This window comes from Emys orbicularis, chromosome 5, assembly GCF_028017835.1.
Source record: "Emys orbicularis isolate rEmyOrb1 chromosome 5, rEmyOrb1.hap1, whole genome shotgun sequence".
In the NCBI taxonomy this organism is placed as follows: domain Eukaryota; kingdom Metazoa; phylum Chordata; order Testudines; family Emydidae; genus Emys; species Emys orbicularis.
This window is the reverse complement of record NC_088687.1, coordinates 121373790-121401760: the sequence shown is the minus strand read 5'-3', so window position 1 is coordinate 121401760 and position 27971 is coordinate 121373790. Positions and strand designations below refer to the sequence as shown.

The 27971-nt window shown below is 44.0% G+C and overlaps 1 protein-coding gene across 1 annotated transcript in view; it reads right to left on the bottom strand.

Annotated features, from left to right (window-relative positions):
• Positions 1-27764, bottom strand: part of KIAA0232 (KIAA0232 ortholog) — a 101190-nt gene extending 73426 nt beyond the window's left edge. The window contains exon 1 of the mRNA XM_065404853.1: positions 27664-27764. The gene's annotated coding sequence lies outside the window, so the exon portion shown is untranslated. The remainder of the gene's footprint in view (positions 1-27663) is intronic.
• Between the last annotated feature and the right edge of the window lie 207 nt (positions 27765-27971).

The following is a 27971-nucleotide window of genomic DNA, read 5'->3' as shown; positions in this document are numbered from 1 at the left end:
AGGCACACCGCCAAGAGAATGAACCTAGTGTGAACATGAAAAATGGATTTAGTTACTGCAGTGGCTGTACGTCGATATAACTTAAGTTTACTTAATCTTGTAGTGTAGAGTTGCCCATTGTAAAAATGTCCAATCTAGGTTTAAAGATTTCCAGGGATGAAGAATCCACTGAACCCATCACAACCCTGGGTAACTTGTTCCAAAGGATATGAGGCCCCCCCCTCCTTTTTTTTTTAAATTGTACCTTATTTTTAGTTTGAATTTGTCTAGTTTCCACTTCCAACCATTGGATCTTGTTATATCTTTGTTTGATTGAAGAGCCCTCTATCACCAAATTTCTGTTCCCATTAAGCTTCTCTTTGTTAAACTGAACAGATTGAGCTCCTTGAGTCTCTCACTATATGGCATGTTTTCTAGTCTTTTTCAGACTAAGAACAAATTGCATTTAGTATTTCCCAACGTTGGCATAGTGTCTCAAATTCCAAGGCCAAAAGGGACCCTTGATCATCTCATCTTACCTACTGTATAACACAGGACATAGAACTTCCCAAAAAATACTTCCTAGAGCTCATATCTTTTACAAAAACATCCCATCTTGATTTAAAAATAGTCAGTGATGGAGAATCCACCATGATCCTTGGTAAATTGTTCCAGTGGTTAATTACTCTCATTGTTTTTATGCCTTATTTCCAGTCTGAATTTGTCTAGCTTCAACTTCCAGCAACTGGTATTACACCTTATATTTCAGTCTAGCAAAGACTTTTCCCCACGTAGGTTCTTGCATACTGATCAAGTCACCCCTTATCTCCTCTTTGTTGAACTAAATAGATTGACCTTTGAGTCTATAAGACAGTGGTTCTCAACCCGGGGTACATGTATTGCTGGGGCTAAGTCAATTCATCTAGATCAGTGTTTTTCAATCTGGAGGTTGCAGGACTAGTTTGTGGGGGGGTCACAAGTGCAGGGCCAACGTTAGGGGGTGACAAGCAGGGCAACTGACTGGGCTGCACGTCATAGGGGGCCCCATGAAACTGAGGCTAGGGCTACACTACAGAGATTTTAGCGACACAGCTGTGCTGCTACCTCCGTGCCACTAAAAGCCGTGCAGCGTAGCTGCTGTTTGTTAGCAGGAGAGCTCTCTCCTGCTGACAAAACGCTGTTCACACTGGCGCTTTTTGTCGGTAAAACTTTTGTCGTTCGGGGGGGGGGGGGGGGGGAAATGTTTGCAGACAAAAGTTTTGCTGACAAAGTACCAGTGTAGACATACCCTAAGTTACATGCTTAGGCAATGGGGATAGGTCTCAGGCTTCACACTCCTGAAAGGGGTACAGTAGTCTGGAAAGGTTTTGAACCACAGGTATAAGGCATGCTTCCTAATCCTTTAATCTTTCTCATGTCCCGTCTCTGAACCCTCTCCAATTTTTCAATATTCTTCTTGAACTGTGGAAACCAGAACTGGACACAGTGTTTCAGTAGTGATCACATCAGAGCTAAATACAAAGGTAATATAACTTCTCTACTCCTTCTTAACATTTCCCTGTTTATGTATTCAAGGACTGCATTACCATTTTCAGCCACAGCATCACACTAGGAGCTCATGTTCAGCTGATTATCCCCCAGGACCTTTTTCAGAATCCCATATCATGTAGGTATGGCCTACTTTCTTTGTTCCTACATATTACCTTTATTAACCAAATTTGTAATCTCATCAAAAAAATGAAATCAGGTTTAACATGACTTATTTTCCATAAAGGCATATTGATTGGCATGATTATTACCACCAAACTAATTCCTTGTTCACTGGATCCCGTATTAGCTTTTTCTAGGAATTATTTTGTTCACCACTGACATGAGGGTAACTGACCTATAATTATCCAGGTTATCCTGCTTGCCGTTTTTGAAAATTAGCATTGTATTAGCCTTCTTGCACTCTTCTAGAAGTTCCAAGATTTATTATAAGTTAATATCAGTGGGCCAGAGATCTCCTCTGCTAGCTCTTTTAGGACTCTTGGGGATCAGTTCCTGACCTGCTGATTTAAAAATGTTTATCCCTATTAGATCTTGTTTAATATCCTCCTTAGTTAAAAGTGGATTGAGAAGTTTATCATCTTCATGTGATATTAGTACTTCAGAATTCTTTCCAAATAACGAATAGATATATGTTTGAATGCTTCTGCCTTTTCTGCATCATCAACAACAATTTTACTGTCTCCATCTACTAACGGACCTACACTATTGTTAGGATTTCCTTTGTTCCTGATATACTTACGAAGTTTCTTGTTCTCCTTAGCCTTGCCAGCCATGGATTTTTACCAGATTTCTGTAACTTTTCTTATCAACTATCTACAAGAAAGAGCCAAACCCCAAAAGCCCAGCAACGCATCTGAGCCCTCCTCCTCCCCTCAACCCCCAAGTAAGGGAGAGCCAAGCTCAAGACGACTAGCCAGGAATATGGTCTCACTGAGGGGAAGCCCAGCAGAGACTATGGGTATATTTGGACCCCACTATAGATAATTGATCCCAAGGGGCTCACAGGACCGGCATGATCATATTTTGCATATCTGCACAATCTGTGTGTGGCATCTCATGTGGACATCATTTATTTTGTGGGCAGTGCTTGGGAGAGTACTGCAAACTGCCACTGCTCCCACAAATTCAATCCCTGCCATTCATGTCCCAGTGGGTGGCCTGTCAGTACATGCTTACACTATGTCTAGCCAACAAAAGAACTGAAGTCTTAACACACAATGTCTTTCTTTATTCTACTGCCCCTTGTGCAATTATAGCTTCCAGTACCTGGAGGATAAATCAAGATCTTCAGTGGTTCAATACAGACATTGTCACAAGCAGGACACCCAACACTACAGGCATTATTAGCCAAGGCACCTAATACAAAGACAACTTTTCAATTAAAGTTGCCAGTATTAGTCCCTGCCACCTTGTCTGTTGGAATACATAAGCCTAATTTTGAGAGAGAATGAATTAATAAAAATAGTAAAATTTATTCTTAAAATAGTCAACATGAATTGGTCAGTATCAGAGTTACATCAGGCAGATGAAGGATTGAAAGATAAAAATATTGTTTCACCAAGCATTTTTTTAAAAAAGTAAAAAATATTCCCCATTTAAGTTCAGCAAAACTTTCAAAAATTCTGTTTATATGGAGGCCAAAATTTTCAAAATTAGAAGCTTAAACTTAGGTATCTAAAACCACATTTAGGCATCTAAATAGTAGACGGAGGTCCAGAAATGCTGGGAACCAACAAATCCCACTGAAATCAATGTGAATTGTTGAAGAAAAAGTAACCTCTCTCTTAAACCACATCCTCCTATTTATCCCTACAGCAATGTCAACTGCTGCACAATTAACTTTTCCTTCCAGTCTATTATCTGCATGCTACAGCATGTGATAAAATCCCCTCCCCTGACTCAATATGTGCTACCTCAACCCACTCCTCCAAATCCCCTCAAAGCTCTCTTCTTTCTAAAGGAGCGAGGCCTAAATGCTCCAGTCTTCCTGCAAAGTAGCCAGCAAAACTGATAGAATATACAAATAAGGTGTTACAAAAATTGTGAAATTAACAAGAAATATGCTAAACTTCACCACACTATCAGTTCTCTCACTTTGCTTTTTTGATGTATCCCTTTCCTCATCATTACCTGTGTCTATTCAGATCCTAAAGTTATTTGGGGCAAAGAATATGGTCTTCATATGAACTTATCCTAGGACACCGTTGAAGCCATATAAATAATAAACAGTAATATCAAAAATTCAGCACTGTAACATCTATAGCAGTAGCCTGAAAAGTACATGGATTACTTATAGAGGGGGATCCAGCTGGTGCCGGGTAGGGGAGGGGGGCTGGCAGGCTCCCTACCTGGCTCCTCGCGGTTCCCCAGAAGCTGCGACATGTCCCTCCCTCAGCTCTTATCTCTGCGCACTGCCCCCACCCCAAGTGCCGGCTCTACAGCTCCCATTGGCTGAAGCTAGGAGCTGAGGAAGGGACATGTCACCACTTCCGGGGAGCCCCCAAAGGTAAGCGCCACCCATAGCCCTCACCCCCTGCCACGCCCTAACCCCCAGCCCTGAGCCCCCTCCCACACGCACCCAAACTCCTGCTGCTGCTGGGGGGTGGCCCGAGACTGCCACAGCAGCGGTCAGTGCTGCTGGTCCATGGGCTGCCCAAACTACTCAGGTGGCCCCTGGGCCAGCCGCACCGACCACTGCAGAAGTCACGGTGGTCATGGAAAATCACAGAATCCATGACTTCCGTGACAAACTCACTTATTTAGGACTAGTGGAAACAAGATAAAGTTATGCCACCCTTCTCAAACAAAGAATTTCTGTGAAGTTTTTATAGTGTGGCAATACTTGTTTATTCAATTTTCTGGTTCCCTTTTTCCTTCTTGGTACTTTGCCTTTTCCCCTTTGAAAAAAGTACCATTGTTAAGAGCAGTTCTAAATACCATTCACCAGGGTGGATTTGATTTAAAATCAAACTGATTTTAATCATGATTTAAAATCACTAGTCAGGAAGACTCGATTTAATCATGGATTTCTACATAAAAGTGCATTCTTGTTGGTTGTTATAACCTTAATACATATTCTCCACAACTCAGAGATAGATGTACATTTCATTTTTAGAAGGTACACACTATACATTTTTTAAGTGATTTATTTTGAAAACTTTTTAAATTAGTTTTACAGCTATATCAGAAAATGAATGATTGTTTGGTTATTTTATTTACCAAAGGTAATTGAAGCAGATATTTATGAAGTCATTGGGAGGTGATCTCCAATTCAACAGGTTAATCATTAATATTTGGATGATTTTCTTGCCATGCTGTATTAGGAGGAGAACATCACCAGGCCTTGCATTTCTTTGTTGCACAATTTGCATTTTGCACTCATGCCTGTCTTACCCACAGGTAGAGGAACTTCATTAAAATATTCCCAAACTGGGTCTTTTTTACAGCCTGCTGCCATTATAGGTTTTCCCTTCTAGTGAGAGAATGGTATGGTAGATCTCAAATCAATGAAAGCTACACTCAGAAAGACCTCAAGACTTCTGGAATATACTGTTCAAACACTTTCACTTTTGTTTCTACTGCCTGTCCCTCCCTTCTCACATTTATCTCCAGACTTCTCCTTGTCTAGATCTATTCCGCCCCCAACAATCTTCTATTCATTGAAGTTTTTGAAACTTTGCACTTTTAGGGAGAGGTAGGGGACTGACTCTGTGTACACAAATTTGCAGCAGGACAATAGGGTTGAGATCTCTTATTTCTCACCTCTATATGTAGGAGCTGGATTTTATAATGTACTATGAGAATTAATGTATGATTTGATTTCATCCTGTCAGCTACCCTTTTTGAATAGCAGAAAGGAATGACAGACCAGAACAATCCTTATGACTGTTTATGGTCACCTTTTTGTTTTAGGATAAGTTATAATGTCTACTATGGTTTCCTATATGTATTACAAATTAGGCACGCTAGTTAAATATACATTTCTTTGTTTTAAGGTTTAGAAAGTAAAAAACAGGATCTTGTAGTGTATCTATGTTAAGGAGATTAGAGGAATGTTGAGGGCCTGAAGCCCAATGTAAACTGTAGGCTTGATTTACAATGTATTCTGCTGAATATAAAATGCTGTCTGTATACCTTTGAAGATTTCTGTAAGAGATTGTTTGTGTGAATGAGGAATGCATGCATCAGGAAAAGATAAGGTGTGAAAGCCATCACAAATGTCCAGATGGTCAAGAAGAAGTGAGAGACTTGGAAAGACCAGGAGACAATCAGAAAACATCCATTGTATCCGATGTTAAACATGTTAGCAGCATTGACGACCTCAGAGGTGAGGCAGGCACCCCTGAAGGTGAGACAACAAATAGGAGATAACGATGGGAAGCCCGACAATAACCATCAAATGATAACACCATTTAAGGACTAATGATTACAGGATGACATTGCAAAATGCCTGGACTCAAATGGGAATTTACAACTATAAAGCTGGGGTGTTTTGCCATGGAACTCTGGGTTCAGTCCTGCAAGGCCTCGGAGCATCAGATCGCGACCGACAGAACCCAGCTCCACACTCTGCTCAGTCTAACTGGCCATTAGATTGACTCGAGCTACAACAGACTGGTAACTATAAACATCACTGCAGGAAGGAGGGAGGGAGGGAGGGAGAGAGAGTGTGTGTGTGTGTAAAAAGCATATGCTAACTGTTGTATTCTCAATAAATGCTACGTATTTACCTTCCTCTATAAAGATCCCATGTGCTTTATATGAGCATAACATATATATTTATTTACTTATTTAAAAACATTTTTGCAGTTAACAAGCATGTTATCTCTGGAGACACAAATCCACAGTTTGAGAACTGCAAAACTAAGCATCTCTGATGATATCTTCTAGACTGAGCACTGAGTCCCATTGGGTAGATAGAAAGATTAACCTAAATAATCTATACAGAAGCCCCTGGAACCCCATAAAATTGGGTCCCTAATCCACAAACTATTGGAACTCATTTACAAAACTTTTCTTAAACATTACATGAATATATCATCTCATACTATAGAATTAGAATTTATAATCCCTATTCCATGATGAGATAGTTTTACATTATAGCTCAAAGATATCTTTAGATAGGTTTTTTCCTCAAAAAGCATTTTATCAAAAAAATCCGATTTTTGATTTTTTTTTAAAAATTGATTTTATCCACCCTGCCATCCACAAGTATAATATACAATAAATTTACAAAATTCCATGTAAAAGATGTTAACAGAACTTTAAAATTACATAGCTAAGCAATATCAGAAAGTGTCAAACTAAGGGTGCAAACACAATCTTCACTCTGTCCCTTGTGTGTATGCATTACAAGATACTTTAATTACGTGACCATACACTATTTCTCAAATAGTACATTAATATATCATCACATTTTCTCTTTTACCCAGGATACATAGGTACCATTTCTACTGTTTGTTACTCTGTTTATGCCAGACAAACTGAGCCCACTGCATTTTCATTAGCAATTGGAGGGAGACATCTTTATGGCACATTAAAGTTTCCCTAGTAGAAGAGAGGAAGGATGATCCAGTAGCACTAGCCTGGGAGTTGGAAAACCGACATTCAATTCCCTGCTCCATCACTGACATTCCTCTGTGGCTTTGGGCAAAGTCTCTCTGCATTTCAGTTTACCAGCTATAAAATGGGAACAACCGTAATTCCCTACTTTAGTAGTGTTGTGGGGATCAATACATTAAAGATTGTGAGATATTCAAATAGTATGGTAATTGGGACCATGAAAGTACCTAAAATAGACCAAGAAGACCATCCTGCTTTATGGTAGAGTGGCAATTATAGCTATGAGTATATCAAACAGTTATCTAGATACTAGCATAGGTAGATTACAGTAGAAAAGCTATAATCACTGACTCTTTACTGAAGCACGGTCCTCAATATATGCTCACTGCAGAAGTGCTAGGAGTATGTATTTATATTCCAACTATCAACAAGCAAAGCAGACTAGCTGGGCCAGGGCTCTCCATGTCTTTAACAGCTCCTTTCTCCACATCTTTTTCTCAATACAAAAAAATGTGTTTACTTTCCCATTACAAAAGAAAGCAGATACAGACAAACTGTATCTAAAACAGCCTTATTACTTGCATTTCACAAGCATCAAGAGACCTGCAAAAACGTCAGGCACCCAAAGGGCTAGGTGCTGTAAAGAATTTGTTATTTAACTAAAACTTCCTGCTCCAAAGAACTTAGTTCTACTTTAAGACATGACAAGAAGATGGGTGTAAAACAGACAGTGATGGGAGAAGAGAAAGGTACAACAGGGTAATGGTAATACAAACATGTTTTTTGTACAGACTGGATAGTCACATAATTTTGTATTTAGTTATATAACACACAATTTGTGGCAGGGCAAAGTGAAAGAAAATTAACTCCCCCCCTCCCCCAACTTTCCTCCCCCAAAAAGCCAGTAATATTTTTAACCAAAAGAAGGCATAGAAAATTCATTGTCCACCGTATGGTAACCTGGTTACAAAATACAGTTCTGTGTATTCTAAAGTCTGCAAGACTTTCACAAGACACATACCTGTATGAGCATATATACAGATTTCACTTTTGTTGGGAGGAAGAAAATCTTTCAAAAAAATGTGATAAGGAACTCGGCTATTGCCCACCCTAACCACAAGGACTGAAATTTATGTCCTTACCATTTCAATTTCCAGGTTAGAATGCCTTGTAATAAAGGCACAAGAATTCAGAAATACACAAATTGTTACTTTTGTTGCATTCCTTGGTATCGCCTAATCTCCCAAGTAACTTTGTACAGTCTTTGGTTCAAGGGCAGTTTTTTGTCGTCTGTTTGTACAGCGCTTAGCACAACAGGGTCCTGATCCAGGATTGCAGTACCTAAGCACTACTGTAATACAAATAATTATAATAATGCTTACACCAAGAACAAGCCTCTCACTATTACTCATTTCAAAGACCACTTCTGCAACAAGGCTTTAACCAGAAGTACACCTCTACCCCAATATAACGCTGTCCTCCGGAGCCAAAAAATCTTACCGCGTTATAGGTGAAACCGCGTTATATTGAACTTGCTTTGATCCACAAGAGTGCGCAGTCCCCCGTCCCCCCCCCGGAGCACTGCTTTACTGCATTATATCCAAATTCGTGTTATATCGGGGTAGAGGTGTATTGCCATACCACTAGTCACACAGAAGGAGCAAAGCGCCTGACTAATCTCAAACAAAAAGAGGAGTTATTTTACTTTCAGAGGGGCAAGAAAGAGACCGGAAATTTTTGAAGTCTAAGGACTCTCAACCTTGTTTGAAAAACAACCCCCCCCCCCCCCCCCCCACATATTTAGGCAATAGGACACAGAATCTAAGATAGAGAATATCCATCAGAATACAGAAATGCAGCTGCAATGGAAAGTTCCAACATAACTATGAGGGAGAACATGCAGAATCAAAGCAATCTGCACTGTTAGCCCATCCATAGGGTTGTACATTTTTGACATGTACTAAGTCCTCTACAAAATGCTCTTATTGGTCTGTACTATCATTGTCTGCTTCATCTAGTGAATTCTCACAGTACTCTACCGCTGCCAGTGAGCAGAGTGAGGAACTGGAATCCAGTATCATTTGTTTCCTATAGTCCAGAACCATATTCTTTAGGTGGAGGGTTTTGCACTAGTTATTTATTGCAGCGGAATGATGCGTTTGTGACTTAAAGTTGTATAATTATTTGCACTGCAGTAGCACTTACAGGATCCAGTCAGATTAGGGCCCCATTTGTGCACATCAACAAAACAGTGCTCAATGCCTCAAAGTACATGTCTGTACTAAAGTGTTTTAACTCTTAACTTGGGCTAAAATAGCAGTGAAAATACATAGATTCTGCTTAGCAGCTTGAGTTCAACCTCTGACTAACTTGAGCAGCTAACCCAAGCTAAAAAAACAAGTTGCTATGTCTTCACTGCTATTTTAACCTGAGATAGTTGATTTTCAATCCTTTCAAGAAGGACGTTGATAAATCAAACCATGTTCAGAAAAGAGCCCTGACAAGGATTAAAGCATTAGAAAACATGCCTTATAGTGACAGACTCAAGGAGCTCAATTTGTTTAGTTTAACAAAGATACCTTTTGTCTGCTAGGCTGAAGAGTGTATCACAAAATCCAATGGCTGGAAGTTGAAGGTAGACAAATTCAGGCTAGAATTGAGGTGTACATTTTTTAAGTGAGTGTAATTAGCCATTGGAACAATTTACTAAAGATTGTGGTAGATTTTCCAGCAAGGGCAACTTTAAAATCAAGACTGAAGTTTTTCAAAATATATGCTCTTGATCAGACTAGACTGTCTAGTGCTCAGGGGTGCAGATGGAAGCGGGGGCTATGGTCTGTGAGGGGGGAATGTCGGGGGGAGAACAAGAGCAGTGGAAGCATGTGACCGTGAGAAGCAGGCCAAGGAAAAGGAGGGCTAGTGAGGGGGAAATAGAACTCAGGAACAGGTTTGGGTGTTTGGCTAACGAGGAGGGGACGCAGCAGGTGGTACCTGATGGTGGGAGGCAGAGGAAGAAAAGAAGGGCGGCTAATCCAATACACAGGGGGGAGGAGTTGATGGAAGTAGCATCAACACTTGGCCCCGGGAGGATACAGGATGGCAATAGGGGGACTATAAGGGAAAATAGAGACAGACAGGAGTTACGGCCGCAGGGAACAGGGGATAGATTGGTAGATTGCGCTGCCCCCAGGCAAAGGCAGGTTTATGTGATTGGGGACTCCTTACTGAGGAGGTTAGACAGGCCTGTAACCAGGGCGGACCCGGAAAACAGAAGGGTGTGCTGTCTGCCGGGCGCTAAGATACGGGATGTGGACCTGCGGTTGAAAAGGATCCTAAAAGGAGCGGGTAAGAACCCCTTGATCATCCTTCATGTAGGAACGAATGACACGGCTAGGTTCTCGCTAGAGAGAATCAAGGGAGATTATGCCAGGCTGGGGAAGACGCTTAAGGAAGTCGAGGCTCAGATTATCTTCAGTGGGATTCTGCCTGTTCCTAGAGAAGGACAGCAAAGGGCAGACAGGATTGTGAGGATAAATAGCTGGCTAAGGGAGTGGTGCTATAAGGAGGGCTTTGGGATGTATGGCCACTGGGAGGCTTTCGGGGACAGACAGCTGTTCTCGCGGGATGGACTTCACCTGAGTAGGGAAGGAAATAGACTTCTGGGAGGGAGGCTGGCTCATCTCATCAAAAGGGCTTTAAACTAGGAACTTGGGGGAGACGGTTGGGAGATGTCCAGTTGATCTCCACGCCAGATTCCAACACTGAAAAAGAGGGCGAGGAGAAAAGCACAGATATAGGTAGGGGTAGGGAATTGGACATAAGAAGGAGGGGGCAGATGGACACTACAGGGTCCGTACCAAAGTGCATAACTAATGGGAGAAAGGATAGACTGCATACGGTAAGATGTTTATACACCAATGCGAGAAGCCTAGGTAACAAAATGGAGGAATTGGAGCTCCTGGTCCAAGAAATGAAACCTGATATCGTAGGAATAACCGAAACGTGGTGGAATGGTAGTCATGACTGGAGTACAGGTATGGAAGGGTATGTGCTGTTTAGGAATGACCGGAAAAAAGGTAAAGGTGGGGGTGTGGCATTGTATGTCAATAATGAGCTAAAATGTAAAGAAATAATAAGTGATGGAATGGATAAGACGGAGTCTGTCTGGGCAACAATTACACTGGGTAAAAGAACTACTAGAGCCTCCCCTGAGATACTGCTTGGGGTGTGCTATAGACCGCCGGGATCTAGCCTGGATGCGGACAGAGAACTATTTAATGTTTTTAAGGAAGTAAAAACTAATAAGAGCTGTGTGATCATGGGGGACTTTAACTTCCCAAACATAGATTGGGGAACAAATGCTAGTAACAATAATAGGGCTCAGATGTTTCTAGACGTGCTAGCAGATGAATTCCTTCATCAAGTAGTAGCTGAACCGACGAGGGGGGATGCCATTTTAGATTTGGTGCTGGTGAGTAGTGAGGACCTCGTTGAGGAAATGGTTGTAGGGGACAACCTTGGCTCGAGTGACCATGAGCTAATTTGGTTTAAACTAAATGGAAGGGTTAACAGAAATAAAACTATGACTGTGACTAAGGTTTACGATTTCAAAAAGGCCAACTTTAATAAATTAAGGCAACTACTTAGGGAAGTGGATTGGGCTAACATACTTAGAGAGCTAAAGGCAGATGAGGCCTGGGATTATTTCAAGCTGAAGTTGCACGAGCTGTCCGAGGCCTGTATCCCGAGAAAGGGGAAACGGTCAGTAGGCAGGGGAATTAGACCCAGCTGGATGAGCGGGCGTCTCAAAGGGGCGATTAAGAAAAAACAGAAAGCATACAAAGAATGGAAGAGAGGAGAGATCGGCAAAGAAACCTACCTTATTGAGGTCAGAGCATGTAGGGATGCGGTGAGAAAGGCCAAAAGCCGTGTAGAGTTGGACCTCGCGAGGGGAATTAAATCCAATAGTAAGAGGTTTTATAGCCATATAAATAGGAAGAAAACAAAGAAAGAGGAAGTGGGGCCACTGAAGCTTGCAGATGGAGTGGAGATTAAGGACAATCTAAGCATGGCACAATATCTAAATGAATATTTTGCATCGGTGTTTAATAAGGCTAATGAAGGGCTTAGGAATAGAGGGAGCGGGACAGAGGGGAATAAAGGAGGGGCAATTGACATTAAAGTATCAGAGGTGGAAGCCAAACTTGACCAGCTAAATGGGACTAAATCGGGTGGACCGGATGATCTTCATCCTAGAATATTGAAGGAGCTGGCGCGAGAAATTGCAAGCCCCTTGGCAATAATTTTTAATAAATCTGTAAACTCGGGGGAGGTACCGATGGACTGGAAAATAGCTAATGTGGTTCCTATTTTCAAGAAGGGGATAAAAAGTGACCCGGGTAACTACAGGCCTGTTAGTTTAACTTCTGTAGTATGCAAGGTCTTGGAAAAAATTTTGAAGGAAAAAGTAGTTAAGGACCTTGAGGTGAATGGCAATTGGGACAAATTACAACATGGGTTTACGAAAGGAAGATCGTGCCAAACCAACTTGATCTCCTTTTTTGAGAAAGTAACAGACCTTCTAGATAAAGGAAATGCGGTGGATCTAATTTACCTAGATTTTAGTAAAGCGTTTGATACTGTGCCGCACGAGGAATTACTGGTTAAATTAGAAAAGATGGGGATCGATATGAAAATCCAGAGGTGGATAAAGAACTGGTTAAAGGGGAGACTGCAGCGGGTAGTACTGAAAGGGGAACTGTCGGGTTGGAGGGAGGTCACCAGTGGGGTTCCTCAAGGTTCGGTTTTAGGTCCGATTTTATTTAATCTATTCGTTACTGACCTCGGAACCGAATGTAGGAGTGGGCTGATAAAGTTTGCGGATGACACAAAGTTGGGAGGTATTGCCAATTCGGAGAAGGATCGGGATATTTTGCAGGGAGACTTGGATGACCTTGTAAATTGGAGTAACAATAATAGGATGAGATTTAATAGTGGGAAGTGTAAGGTGATGCATTTAGGGATGACTAACAAGAATTTTAGTTATAAGTTAGGGACGCATAGGTTGGAAGTGACGGAGGAGGAGAAGGACCTCGGAGTCCTGGTTGATCGCAGGATGACTATGAGTCGGCAATGTGACGTGGCTGTGAAAAAAGCTAATGCGATCTTGGGATGCGTTAGGCGAGGTATTTCTAGTAGGGACAGGGAGGTGCTGCTTCCGTTATACAAGGCGCTGGTGAGACCTCATTTGGAGTACTGTGTGCAGTTCTGGTCTCCTATGTTTAAAAAGGATGAACTCAAACTGGAACGGGTACAGAGAAGGGCCACTAGGATGATCCGAGGAATGGAAAACCTTTCCTATGAAAGGAGACTCGAGGACCTCGGTTTGTTTAGCCTAACCAAAAGAAGGCTGAGGGGGGATATGATTGCTCTCTTTAAATATATCAAAGGGATTAATACCAAGGAGGGAGAGGAATTATTTCAGCTTAGTAGTAATGTGGATACGAGAACGAATGGATATAAACTGGCCGTGGGGAAGTTTAGGCTTGAAATTAGACGAAGGTTTCTAACCGTCAGAGGGGTGAAATTTTGGAACAGCCTTCCGAGGGAAACGGTGGGGGCGAAGGACCTCTCTGGCTTCAAGATTAGGCTTGATAAGTTTATGGAGGGAATGGTTTGATGGGATAATGTGATTTTAGTCAAACAGGCATTAACGGGCCATCGCGGGTAAAATGAGGGTCCGGCTGTAGAATCTTGCCTGTATGCTCGGGGTTCTGCTGATCGCCATATTTGGGGTCGGGAAGGAATTTTCCTCCAGGGTAGATTGGCAGAGGCCCTGGAGGTTTTTCGCCTTCCTCCGCAGCATAGGGCAGGGGTCGCAGGCTGGAAGATTCTGTTGTGGGTGAGTCAGCTTTTGTGGCCTGCATCATGCGGGAGGTCAGACTAGATGACCATATTGGTCCCTTCTGACCTTAAAGTCTATGAGTCTATGAGTCTATGAGTCTAGTAGATAGGCCCTTCTGGTCTTTGAATCTATAAACTTGGGTGAGCTAACCAGAGCTAAGAACACACTCTCTTTCCCCTTTCCCCCGCTTCAGTGAAGACATACGCAGACAGCTTACAATCTTTGTACAAGACAAGAAACAACAGATAGGAATAGATGCAGAGAGCACAAAGCATCAGCAAAACTATTATGATTGGTGTAAGTAGCAGCAGTCACAGAACATTCACTGCTTAGCCATTATCATTTGCTTTGTAGGCACTGTGACACAGGTGAGTTTGAGAGCGAGATCTGAAGGGGGATAATGTAGTGGCTTCATGGATTTTTGCAAGGAGCTCCTCCCGTGCATAAGAGGAGACATGGGAGAAAGTGCAGAGACGATAGGTGGAAAATTTAGTTAATAAGCAATTATTAGGTCTACACAATTCTAAGGCCTTAGAACCCTGCACAAGCACAATATAAGATCAAAGCATACCTGAGGTGAACTGCATTCACAACAGTTACAGCTTCTGGTAGCACTGTTTTACTATTCAGCTACTTACCGGACTGACGGGATCAAACACTTGTATCTGTGACGTTGCACAACATCACAATCTCTTAATACCTTGCTCTTAGAGAGTGATATTCATCAGTAGATCTGATGAAAGTAGACTTTACAAAGCAGGTAGGCATTATTCTCCCCATTTTACAGATGGGGAAAATAGACACAGACAGGTAACGCGACTTGCACAAGGTCTCCCAGCAGGACAGTAGCTGAGACAGAACAGAACCCAGGTATCCTGAGTCCCAGTCCAATGATCCATCCACTACACAACAAGGCTTGGATTGAGTTGGTACACTGTTACAACACACTGCCATCTCTCTCAAACTGCTAACTTGTTTTCTGGAACCTCAGCTTTAAAAAAAAAAGGAAAAAAAAAAAAAAAGGTGGTCTCTAGTTTTTACAATTGGTGGGGATGAGAGGAAGAGAGGTGGAACTTAAGGGCTTGTCTATACTGGCAATTTACATCGCTGCAACTTTCTCGCTCCGGGGGAGTGGGGAACACTCCCCTAAGCGCAGCAAGTTTCAGCGCTGTAAAGCGCCAGTGTACCAGCACTGGTAGCTGCGCCTCTTGTGGAGATTTTTTTTTTTATTATTATTATTATTATTATTAAAAAGAGCACTGGGAGAGCTCTCTCCTAGTACTCTGCCGTGACCACACAAGCCACTTTAGCGTTGCCAGTGTAGACTAGCCATAAGTGTCAACCACCTGTAACTGATAAATAGATGTCTATGCGAGTCTGAGTGTCTGGAGATCAGCTGTGAGATCAGCCTCATTCATCTTGGTTAAGTCACTTAAGTGTTAACTCAGATGTCCAATGATGATAATATTAATGTCAACATTGTTATCTATTTCATTCCTCATTTAAGTGAGGAATCACAGGGCTTCCCTACACAGGGAAATTACCAGCAGAACAATGCCAGTATAAGGGTATGTCTTCACTAGCAATGTTAAAGCGCCACCTGTGTAGTCGCGGCACCATCGCTGGGAGAGAGCTCTACCAGCACTGTAAAAAAAAAACAACACACCCTCATGAAGGGAGTAGCGCCCAGCGCGGTGTACTGTCTACACTGCCACTTTACAGCACTGAAACTTGCAGCACTCAGGGGGGTGTTTTTTCACACCCCTGAGCGAGAAAGCTGCAGTGCTATAAAGTGGCAGTGTAGACAAGGCCTAAGTTATACCACTTAGTGTTACAAAGAAACAACTTCCAGTGCAGACACACTTATTCCAGAAGAGTACCGTTTTCTGGTTTATATTATGTCACTCTGAAAGGCCCTGTCACATTTGACCTCTGCTTAAGCACTGTTCCAGCTCAACATAATTTGGATGCCCAGTGTACACAAAGCAACACAGTTTCCAACAGCCACATTTGAAAGAGTGTTACACTGGAAGAGTATTCAAACAGTTCACACACTCTTCAGAACCCAATGTAGTTAGTGCATGAATGTGAGCTTTTTACTTTTCTGTGTACCTTAACTTTTAACTAAAGAGTCAGAGTTTATGGCCAGAAGGAACCATCAATTCATCTAGTCTGACCTCCTTATGTCACAAGCCATCAACACCACTGAGCCCCCATACACTAAACCCAACAACCCCAGTTGGACCAAAGTATTACAGCCCATGGGAGACTAAACTATCATGTGCCACAGGGAGAGAATAGGAGGCACTGAGGTGCACCAACACCAGAGCCCCTCATCCCACCGCAAAGGCAGGGAATTGATTAAGTGAGATATACCCAGATAATCCCAGTAAGTGACCCCACTCTGTGTTGCAAAGGAAGGTGAAATCTGCCCAATGTCGCTGCCAATATGACCGGGGGGGGGGGTGGGGGGAGGAGAGTCCTTCCTGACCCCACATATGGCAATCAGTTACACCCTGAGCATGTGAGCAATGCCAGCCCAACACCATCAAATTCTGTCTAGAACACTCCCACATCAGCATCAGCTTCCTGGATGCCAGGATCAGCTTCAGCAATGCAACCCTACAGACAACTATATACAAGAAACCCACGGATCACCACACTTATCTTCACAGTTCCAGTAACCACCCCAGACATGAAGAAATCTGTTGTCTACAACCAGCTATTCAAATATCACAAAATATGCTCTGAGGAGAAAGTTAAAACTGCTTTCATCAAATAAGGACACTCCATCAGAGAAGATCGCATCATAGAATGGGCTGCTCAAATACCCCAAGAGAACATGCTTCAATGCAGGAAAAAAAACAATGCAGCGACCATCCACCCTTAATTGTCACCTACCCCCACACAATGGAACCCAGATGGGGTATCATCAAACAATTACAACTCATATTTGATGGGGACTACATTCTGAAATAAGTTTTTCCCCAAGTCTCCCCCACCCCTACCCCAAAAAAATCCCAACATCACCAAGATGATCCTCGGAAGCAAGCTCCCCACTGACCAGGGCACATCAACTCTAAGAGGCACCAGATTCTGCCAGAACAACAAACGCAAAACCTGCAGACAAATCTCCAGTAATATGATGATCAACACCCTCCACAACATACCTTTCAAGATGCATGGGTCCTACACATGCCTATTAACAAGCGCCGTACCTCATCCAGTGCATCAAATGTCCCAACAACTATGTGGGTGAAATCAGACAATCACTACACTCTAGAATAAACTCTCAGAAAAAAAAGAAAGAGAAAAACATCCTATCACCCGTGGGAGAACACTTTTCACAATGTAGTCACTCCATATCTGACCTTTCACTCTTCTTCCTCAAAAGGAAACCATCACACCACCTTCAGAAGACAAACCTAGGAACTTAAATTCATAACTCTGAAAGACACTAAAAATCATGGCCTCAAAGGAGGGTGATACTGGTTATATGCCTCATTACAACAATTTATGACATACAGTACTAACCGTTCTTTATCCTAGGACTACAGAAGTATTAATTGCTCACTTCATTTTAAGTGGTTTCTTGTAACATCTGTTAAGCCCTTATCCTTAATCTAGCCCACCTTGTTTTTAGCTGACACACTTTGGTTACTTTTTCCAGACCTGAAGAAGACCTCTATGAAGCTCAAAAGTTTGTCTCGTCCATCAACCGAAGTAGCTCTAATAAAATATTACCTCACCCGCCTTGTCTCTCCCATTGCCAGCTGTATTTTAACTGTGCATTCTTAACATTTCATTAACATGCCGAGCATTTACATATCGCTTCACCAAATGACAACTACACTGGCAAAAATGGCAGGACTACATCCTTCAAGAAAATTACTTCTGTTCTTAAATAAGGTATGCAAGTCACAGCTACTGAACCAAGCTACTAAAAATTAGAACTTTGAAGTTTCTCTGGGCATATCTATATTGCAACATAAGCCCAGGGTTAGCAGAACACAAGTTAGCAGACCCTGGGTTTGTTAACCTTGGACTTGAGTGTCTACACTCATTTGTAACCCCAGGATAGGAATTGTTGAACCCTGGGTCCCAGTCTGGGGCTCCAGCATCTACACTGCATTAAGTAGGCACGAGTCCACCCACCCATAACCCAGACTTCCCTGTGCCCTCCCCAAAATGTAGCTACTCTAACCCTTTCTTCATGGTGCAGCGTGGGAAAATTTGACTGTCCACAAACCATGACTTCCAGAGGACAAAGAAAGTCAGCCCGTGAGATTGTGGAATAATTTTGGCGGACTCCCAGAGCACGAATCCAGTGGGGTTGCATCTACACTTCAAAGCAAGAGGGCTTGAATCCTGGGTTCCAGCTTGACTCAGGCTTGGACCATCCACCCCCATGGGGTCCTGGGTCCAAACCCTGGGTTAGCACACTTTGTGTGTAGACAGAAAGGGGTGTTAGCCTTGAGCCTGAGTTCAAACTCTGGTCTTATGTTGCAGTCACCGCCCACACACTCCCCCTCAGGCTCATAGTAAAATTATCCTGTTTGCCACATACAGTTGACAAAAGCAGAGCTTCCACACAAGTACTGAACTGGAAATTAACATTTTCAAGTGACAATGAATTAAAATAACTATGCTGCCCCTTTAAATGATCATTTAACTGAACTCAGTTGATCAGGACACTCTAGGGCAGGGATAGGCAACCTATGGCACGCGTGCCGAAGGCGGCACGCGAGCTGATTTTCAGTGACACTCACAGTGCCCGGGTCCTGGCCACCGGTCCAGGTGGCTCTGCATTTTAATTTAATTTTAAATTAAGCTTCTTAAACATTTTAAAAACCTTATTTACTTTACATACAATAGTTTAGTTATATATTATAGACGTATAGAAAGACCTTCTAAAAACATTAAAATGTATTACTGGCACGCAAAACCTTCAATTAGAGTGAATAAATACTTGGCACACCACTTCTGAAAGGTTGCCGACCCCTGCTCTAGGCAGCTTCACCAGCAGTAGAGCATAGGTATGGCTACACTACAGCACCACAGCTATAGCACTCAGCTGTGTTACTCTGGCACCATAGTTGTAGATGCTTCCTACATCAACGGAAGGGTTTTTTTTGTCAATGTTATTAATCCACCACTCTGAGAGGTGGTAGGTAGGTTGACTGAAGAATTCTTCTATCAACATAGCTGCATCTGCCTAGGGGGTTAGGTCAACCTAACTACAGGGCTCGGGGCGCAAATTTTTTCTCAGTCCTGAACATCACAGCTAGGTTGATCTAATTTTTAAGTGTAGACCAGCAGGCCCATGTTAGCCACACAACTCAGTATAATTTTCAGCAAAGCAGTTAGACATGCTGCAATAAGATCAAGCACTTTATAATCTTATTTATAATGTCTAATATTACAAACCAAATAAGAAGCAAAATGAACTTGCTCTACTCCAGAAGACTGGACAGAGAAGAAGAAAAAAGGGGAATGGGAAGTCATTCAAGAGCAACTTTCAGCTAATTAGGTGACTAACTCCAAATCCTCAAGCAGCATCTTGAGGTCATCCAGAAAAGTTTACAATAAAAGATTTTTACATTACACTACTATATAAATCACAGGGAACTGGCTGCATTTTTTTCAGTACTCTAAAACAAATTTATCTGGGCTAGTAATGATATACTTCCACCCAACTGTGCAGCCTTTCAGATCTAACACACAATTATGGCTGTACACATAGTGAGATGCTTCTAGTGCAGTGGTTTCCAAACTTTTTTTCTGGGGACCCAGTTGAAGAAAATTGTTGATGCCCGCAACCCAACGGAGCTGGGGACAAGGGGTTTGGGAGGGGCTCAGGGATGGGGCAGAGGGTTGGGGTGTGGGGGTGAGGGCTGCGGGGAGGGGCCAGGAATGTGGGGTTCAGGGTGTGGGAGGGGGCTCCGGACTGGGGGGGTCAGGGCTCTGGACAGGGGGTGCAGGCTCTGGGGTGGGGCCAGGGATGAGGGGTTTGGGGTGCAGGAGGGGGCTCTGGGCTGGGAAGTTGGGGTGCAGGAGGGAGTCAGGGCTCTGGGCTGGAGGTGCAGGCTCTGGGGTGGAGCAAGGGATGAGGGATTTGGGGTGCAGGAAGGGGTTCCAGGTTTGGGGGGGCTCAGGGCTGGGGCAAGGGGGCGCGGCGCAGACTTACCTCTGGCAGTTCCCGGTCAGCAGCGCAGCCGGGGTGCAGAGGCAGGCTTCCCACCTGTCCTGGCACCACAGACCGCGCTACGCCCTGGAAGCGGCCAGCAGCAGGTCTGGCTCCTAGGTGGAGGCGCACAAGCAGCTTCGCACGACTTTTGCCTGCAGGCACCGCCCCCCGCTCCCACCAATGGGAGTGCAGAGCTGGTGCTCGGGGAGGGGGCAGCGCATGGAGCCACATGGCCCCCCTTCCTAGAAGCCAGACCCGCTGCTGGCCACTTCTGGGGCACAGCACGGTGTCAGAAAAGGTTGGCACTAGCCTACCTTAGCTGGGCAGCACTGCCAACGGGACTTTTAACGTCCTGGTCAGCAATGCTGACCAGAGCAAGGTGACCCAATGCCTTACATGCCACGACCCACGCTTTGGAAAAACACTGTTCTAGTGTAAACAGTCTACAAGTTAGGAGGTTAATGGTATTTCATACTGAAAACAGCAATGAACAATGTGGTTCTAATGCAACAGACTTACTTTGTGATCTTCAGTTGTATCTGGTAAGAAGTTAATAAGAAATTCTCTCTTCAAGGTCTGGATCCTAAACGCATCCCAAAATACTAAACTAATAAAGCCACATAACACTTCAAAGCATTAGAATTCTTATTTACATACCATACATTTTAACTACTCCATTCCTATAGATTTCAAACTTCTCTATTTCAAGCAACTGATGACAATTTATGTCGTCACAAGAGATCACTGGAATTAGTTCTTCATTTAGTGACAATAACTACTTTTGATCCATTTGCTGCTTTCTAGCTAAAAGGCTAGTTAAAGTACCAATAAAGGTGGTTTAGGTATTTTTAAAACAAAAAAAGTACACGCATGACAGCTTCAAACCTTAACCAGTAAGTCAGTTTAATCACTTTACTGTTAAAGTGATTAGCTAACATAAAAAAAAGTTCACATGCAAAGGTATGCTCATAAGTTTTGACTGGTTTCCTGTATGCTTCACTTTACATTTCTACAGTGCTTTGACATTAAAATTGTAAAGCATTATATAAACAGCCTCCTCTTCTCCAGTCAGTCTCCTGCTACCCACTGATCCATCTCTCACACATCTTCACACCTTCTTCCATGGTTTATACGCATGGGACACCTTCCCTAAACCAGTATGTAAGGTTATTACCCTCTCTTTCAAAACCCCTTGTCAAGAGCAACTTCTTCCATGAAACCTACAAGAAACTGGCCAACTAACAACACATAATATAATACCTGACTCTTATACAGTACTTTTATTAAGTAGATCTCAAAATGCTTTACAAAGTAAGTTAGTATCAATATCCTCATTTTACAGATGGGGAAATGGAAATACAGAGGTGATATCACTTGCCCAAAGTAACCCAGCAGACCATTGACAGCAGGGACTAGAACTGAGGTCTCCCACGTCTCAATCCAGTACTCTACATATAGGCAATACTGTTTCATGTATAATGTTATAAACTGGAGATATTAAAACATTAAGAAAGTATATAAAAAGTGTATGGTTAAATTTTATCTCAGTTCCAAATGTGTATATGTTATTTGTTTTCTTAGATTGTAAGCTCTTTTGGATAAGAGCTGAGTCTTCCTGTGTATATGCATACTGCCTACAAAGTTGTAGGCATTATTGGAACATAAATATTTATTTAAAAAATACTCATTACACAGTTAAGAAAAATGACTGCTTCTCCCTCAATGTTGTGGACCAATACGTAAAAGTCAAAAATCCAAAAGATGCTACATCATTTAGGTTGAAATTCACTGTAGCAGTTGTGTACAGGACCAATTTAAGTCTTTAGTAGACTATAGTTTAACTATAATTGTTAGAACTTAAGCAGTGTATGGGGCGAATTACCTACTTTCAAATAAACTGTTCTTCCTTCAAAGACTTCAGCAAAGCAGATACATCTCTACCTCGATATAACGCTGTCCTCGGGAGCCAAAAAATCTTACCGTGTTATAGGTGAAACCGCGTTATATCAAACTTGCTTTGATCCACCGGAGTGTGCAGCCCCGCCCCCCCCGGAGCACTGCTTTACTGCGTTATATCCGAATTCGTGTTATATCAGGGTAGAGGTGTACTAGAGTGGAGGCAGAGAAGTTGGAATATTAACTGTAGATTAAAACATAAGAATTCTGGAAGACAGTTCAATAAGTTTTTAAATACATAAATTCAGATATTTTTGCCTGAAATTATGTAAGAAATAACTGATAGACTGAAGTTGAGTATTTACAGTAAATTCAATGACTCCTCCTCCAACTGGATTTCTAGTTTTAACTATCGTGAAATAAGAGCTGTCTGACTAAAATGCTTAAGCTAGCTTAACAAAACCACAACATATAATATGGACCACTACACCACACATTTAACCCCTAAACATCTAGTGCTGATGTGCTGAATCCACTTTTGTGAAATCATCTCCTGCAACATATATTCAAAATAAAATATTAATTATAAATCCTCTTTAAAGTCAGTAACTGTAGGAATAACCTTGCTAGCTAAGGCATTCATCAAACCACCCTACAGTTAACTAGGTATTTCTTCCCAAGAACAATTTGTAAGTCAGTTAACAAATGTGATGAATACAGGAAAATAAGATTTTTCCTCAAATTGTTGTTAATTAAAATATAATTGAACATTAAAAAAATAAATTGAACACAGAAATTAAGTATCCATTTAAATCTTTACAATTTTATGCGTAAAGTCTACTTTCCTCTTGATTTGCTGGGGAATTTCAAAAAGTCTAACTTTTGTCTATGATAATAGCTCTACTTGCAAATTATTTATTAGGCCAGACACAATGTTTTATTGACCTAAATGGTGGCTCCAACTACCACTGAACAGTTCAAAAGGAAATATGGTAGAGAGACTACACTAAGCATTTTCTGAAAGCAATTTGCTTTCTGAGTTCCATTAGTGGTATGAAAACTAGAATATTTCCTATTCCTTCTCTTAATGTGCATTTCACTTTACTCTGCATTGTCATTTATTTATCCCTATTACAGTGATATTCATCCACAAGTGTAGTTACCATTTCCCTCAGAGGCAGTTTTAAGGACTTTACTACATTGTTCTGTTGGACCACTATAAAACGTATCTTTTCTGTAAGCTTTCATGTATTTAAAAAAAATGAGGTACTAAGTAAAAGAGGATAATTTCACTCCCTGTTCTGAACAAACAGCTACTTTACAAATAAGCATCTTTCAAACACTTGGACATTTTTGAATAAGTTTTGTTAACAGCCAGATCTTATACTTTTAAAAGCTGTTAATCAACCCCTATATCAATTCCTTTTTAACATTGACCATTCTGGACTATAGCCCAATGCTCTCCTTTACTTTTGTTAAATGAAAGGGAGACAAAACTAGTAAGGCTTTGTCTACACTACGCACCCTTTAGCGACCCAACTGTGCCACTACAGCCGTGCCACTAAAAGGCACGTTGCATAGCCACTGCTTGTTGGCAGGCAAGAGCTCTTCTGCCAACAAAAAACTTCCACCCCCAACAAGCAGAGGTAGCTTTGTCGGCAGGAGAGCGCTCTGGCCGATGAAGCGCTGTTCACACTGGTGCTTTCACTTTTCATCGGCAAAAATTTTGTTGTTTCGAGGGGGGGGAGGGGTATCGTTAAGTTTCCAGTGTAGACAAAGCCTAAATCCTGGCTAAAGCTCTAAAAAAAAAAAAAAAAAAAAGGGGGAAGATAGCTGGGTCCTGTGGTATACAGTAACTCCTCACTTAACGTTGTAGTTAAGTTCCTGAAAAATGTGACTTTAAGTGAAACGATGTTAAGCGAATCCAATTTCCCCATAAGAATGAATGTAAATTGGGGGGGGGGGGTGTTAGGTTCCAGGGATTTTTTTTGCCATACAGTACAGTACTATAGTTGGGAGGTGCCCCCGCCTTACCACACACAGGCACAGCCCACTGGCACTGGAGACAATGAGGCAGGCAAGGAGGCTGAAGGTGCTGTAGGCTAGAAGCATTTGCGCAGCAGCAGCTTCCCCTATTCTGCAAGCACCAGGGGCTCAACCCTCAGCCCGCACATGCCCCTCCTTCCCCCAAGCACCCACCCTTAACCCGCCTCTTCCTCCCCCCCCTTTACTCCGCACACCGCATCCTCTCTCCTCCCCTGCCCGCGGCAATCAGTGGCTTGCAGCGCTCAGGAGGCTGGAGGGGAGGAGCGAGGACATGCGCCCAGGCTCCCCCTCCCTCCCCTGCCTCCTGAACACCGCAAGCCAGCTGATTGCCGCGGACAGGAGGCAGGGGGGAGGTGCGCCGCATCCTTGCTCCTCCCTCCTGCCCGTGGCAATCAGCTGGCTTGTGACGTTCAGGGGGCAGGAGGGAGGAGCAAAGACTCAGTGCGCAGGCTGCCCCCTCCCTCCTGAACACCGCAAGCCAGCTGATTGCCATGGGCAGGAGGCGGGGGGGGGGGAGGGGGAAGGCGCTGATCTGCAGGGTCTGCCAGCAGGCGGGTGGCGTGGGGGGGGGGGGCGTGCATAGGAGAGCTGATAAGGGGGCTGTCAGCTGTGGACAAAGCAGGCAGCCAAACAAGGTTATAGTGAAGCATTGCACAACTTTAAATGGAGTATGTTCTGTAATTGAGCATGGATGTAAGATCGAAACAACGTTAAGCGAGAGGTCGTTAAGTGGGGAGTTACTGTACTCCTTAAAACTCAATGAAATTCCAAAAAGATCCAAATCTGCAAATTAGATGGTAGGTTGGCTGCTCTTGCTGGCATCATTTTCCTTCCTTTGTCCCACTTCCCAATAAAGCCACAGAGCAAACCACTGCCGTACAATGCTGACCAAATCAGAATTATCTTGTGTGTGCTCCCCTTCATGGTGCATCCTTGGAATTTCCTTCTTATGAAGAGGGAAAGGACATTTGTATTTCCTGCTGCTTCTCTTGAGGTGATCAGACCACCAAGCCAGCAGATCTCAAAGCAGGGATAGTTCTTTAACCTTCCTTAGGGGAAGGGATAGCTCAGTGGTTTGAGCATTAGCCTGCTAAACCCATGGTTGTAAGTTCAATCCTTGAGGGGGCCACTTAGGGGATCTAGGGCAAAATCAGTACTTGGTCCTGCTAGTGAAGGCAGGGGCCTGGACTCAGTGACCTTTCAGGGTCCCTTCCAGCTCTATGAGATAGGTATATCTCCATATCATCCAAAAACCCCTTCCTCCTCCACTGATTCTAGGCACCAACCTGCTGATGAGCAAGATGCGGGGCAACAGGCAGTCAGAAATCCTACCCCACAATTCAAGTCTGCAGATTCTCTGTTTGATCTCATACAACGTGAAGTGTACTATAAATGCATGGTGGTGTTACACAGTTATTAAAATTGTTCACCACCTCCATTCTACCTGAAGAATCTCACTTCATATATTAAACATTTATTTATTAGCCTTTTCTGTACACTATGTTAGCAGTCTGTTCTATTAACAGAACAAACATGTGGCAGGTGCATAATTGGTACCATTTAAAATTTCAAGGGACACTATTAGATTACATGTCATTTTTAAATATAAGATTTCCTTATTTTATTACAAAGAATTTTTCTCAACTTTGACTAGAAACTAAATCTTTTGTCTATTTTCAGATTCTCCTACATTAGCACAAAACTTCTATGCTTTGGTGAACAGTGCAGTGAAATATGTACCCTACAAAACTGTCCATGGAATCACGATGGGTTAGGCTTTGACATATCTACAATCTGAAGCCAAGTTTAACCTAGAAATGTCCACCCCAACCCAGTAATAAAAAGTAACCCTTTATAAAAGTAATGTATAGAATATGATGCAAGACCGAAGGCAGAAAAAGTTGCATCTACACCACTTTTCTGGTATGAAAAAACACACTCACGATAGTAACCTTTAGTCTTTAATTCTGCCAACTGCAGGCCAAATCCTTTAACATACAATATTAAAACATAGGATATGATAGTTTGCTTGCCCTTATTAAAAGAGCAGAATCAGCCCCCTTCAAATGAGTGCCAGATACAATGAGTGTTTGAAACTAACTAAAACAAGAGTCAGTAAAGGCAGATTAAATACATGATTTTAAAACAGCAAAGACGTGGGGAGGAGATAGAAGTGAGGCCGACTTTCCTGAAATGAAGTGTCAGTTTGTGCCACTTCTGCATTCAGCCGTAACCTTCGCCAAACCTTGTACCTCTGCCTCTCCGCCCATGGCCTGTAAGAGGCTGCAGCACTTTAGAGCCCGCCCAGACGGAGGACAGTTCAGATACCATAGGACATAACTCCCCATCAATCTCCCGCCATCGTAGCTCCTCCTCTTTAAACAGCAGCAGCGCCCAGCCCCAACCTTCTCTATCCGCCTTTTCCTTCAATAGGCCCCTAAAGGACAATGCTGTGGGAAGAAAGACAGACTTGAGCGTCCGACCAAGTCTGCTCCTGTTCTTTCTGCTCTTAGCGCAAACCTTATATGTTGTACATTAGATACGGAGTATTTTATCGTGTCCTCATTACAAGCGTTTAGACCGAGCACACAGCTTCTCCCGATAGGGCAGCACCAGCCGCCGCCTATGTCTTGTACAGGAACTCGCAGGAGGAAAGGTCACGGAGTGAACCCCATCTATTCACGATCCGGGCCTGGTAGCCGCTGGGGCCAGGCCAGCCCTGTCACAGCCGCCTCACATACAAGCCGGGCAGGGCCTGCGTGTCTTAATCAGAAGCTTGGGGCGTTGAATCCTCCCGAAGCAAACCCCCAGGTTTCTACCCGCTGCGCCCGGCTGACATCGGGACAGCGGCGCGGGCCAGGGCAGCGCACGGATGGCCGCTGCCCCCTGCCAACGTGTGGGCCTGAGGAAATCAGAGCGGGGGGAGGCAACGCTTGAGGCCCCTACACAAAGCTCCCGACCCCGGGCCAGGCCGTCCTCTCCTCCCCTCCCCTGAGCCCCATGCCCAGTCCCGCTTACCTGGCACGGTGACCCCGGAGACGCCGAGGAGGAATCACCTCCCAAGCAGAGTCCGCGCTCGGGCCAGGGAACCCCGGACGGGCCCCCAGCCCCGCCCCCGAGCCCTCCCTCCTAACCGGCCTCTCGCCAGCCCCTCGCGCCGGCCCCTCGCGCTCCCTCCCACCCCGCCCCTTGCGCCCTGGGCCTCCCCGTCCCGCTCCTCCAGGCAGGCTCCTGGCAGCGTGGAGCCGGGAGAGGGGCGCTCTATCCCGGGAACCCCCGCCCGAGCCGCTGAAGGGCAAGAACCTGCCTGGCATCCCCACGGCTCCCATCCGGGCGCGCCAAGAGCAGCGAGAACCAGCTCAGGCCTCGTTAGCCCCGGATCTTTCCCGCTGCCCACCCGGACCATCTAGGGACCCCGGACCCGCCAGGCTCGCCCTCAGAGCGGGGCCCTACGTTCCCCGTCTCGCCCGGGTCCCCTGAGGCCGGCCGGCCCGCCCGGTAACTGCCCCTCCACCCGGGCCCGTTAGCGGCTAGTTACCTGCCGTGGCGGTGGAGGCGCACAGCGGGGCCCTGGGGCCTCTAGCAGCCGGAGGAGGCAGCGGACTCCGTCCCGCTGCTGCCGTCCCCGAGTGAGGCGGGCGGGACGGAGCCGGGACCTGCCCTGGGAGGCGTTACGTAAACCGGCGGCGGCTCCCAGCACCACGGGGAGGGAGGAGGGCCGGTAGCTCCGTCACCCGGCAACAGGACTCAGCGCCCCGGCGGACCGAGCCGGCGGCTCCGCCCCGTATCCTTCCGCCCAGAGGGCGACCCAGCAGACCGCCGCGCCGTGTTGCGCAATTCAGCCCA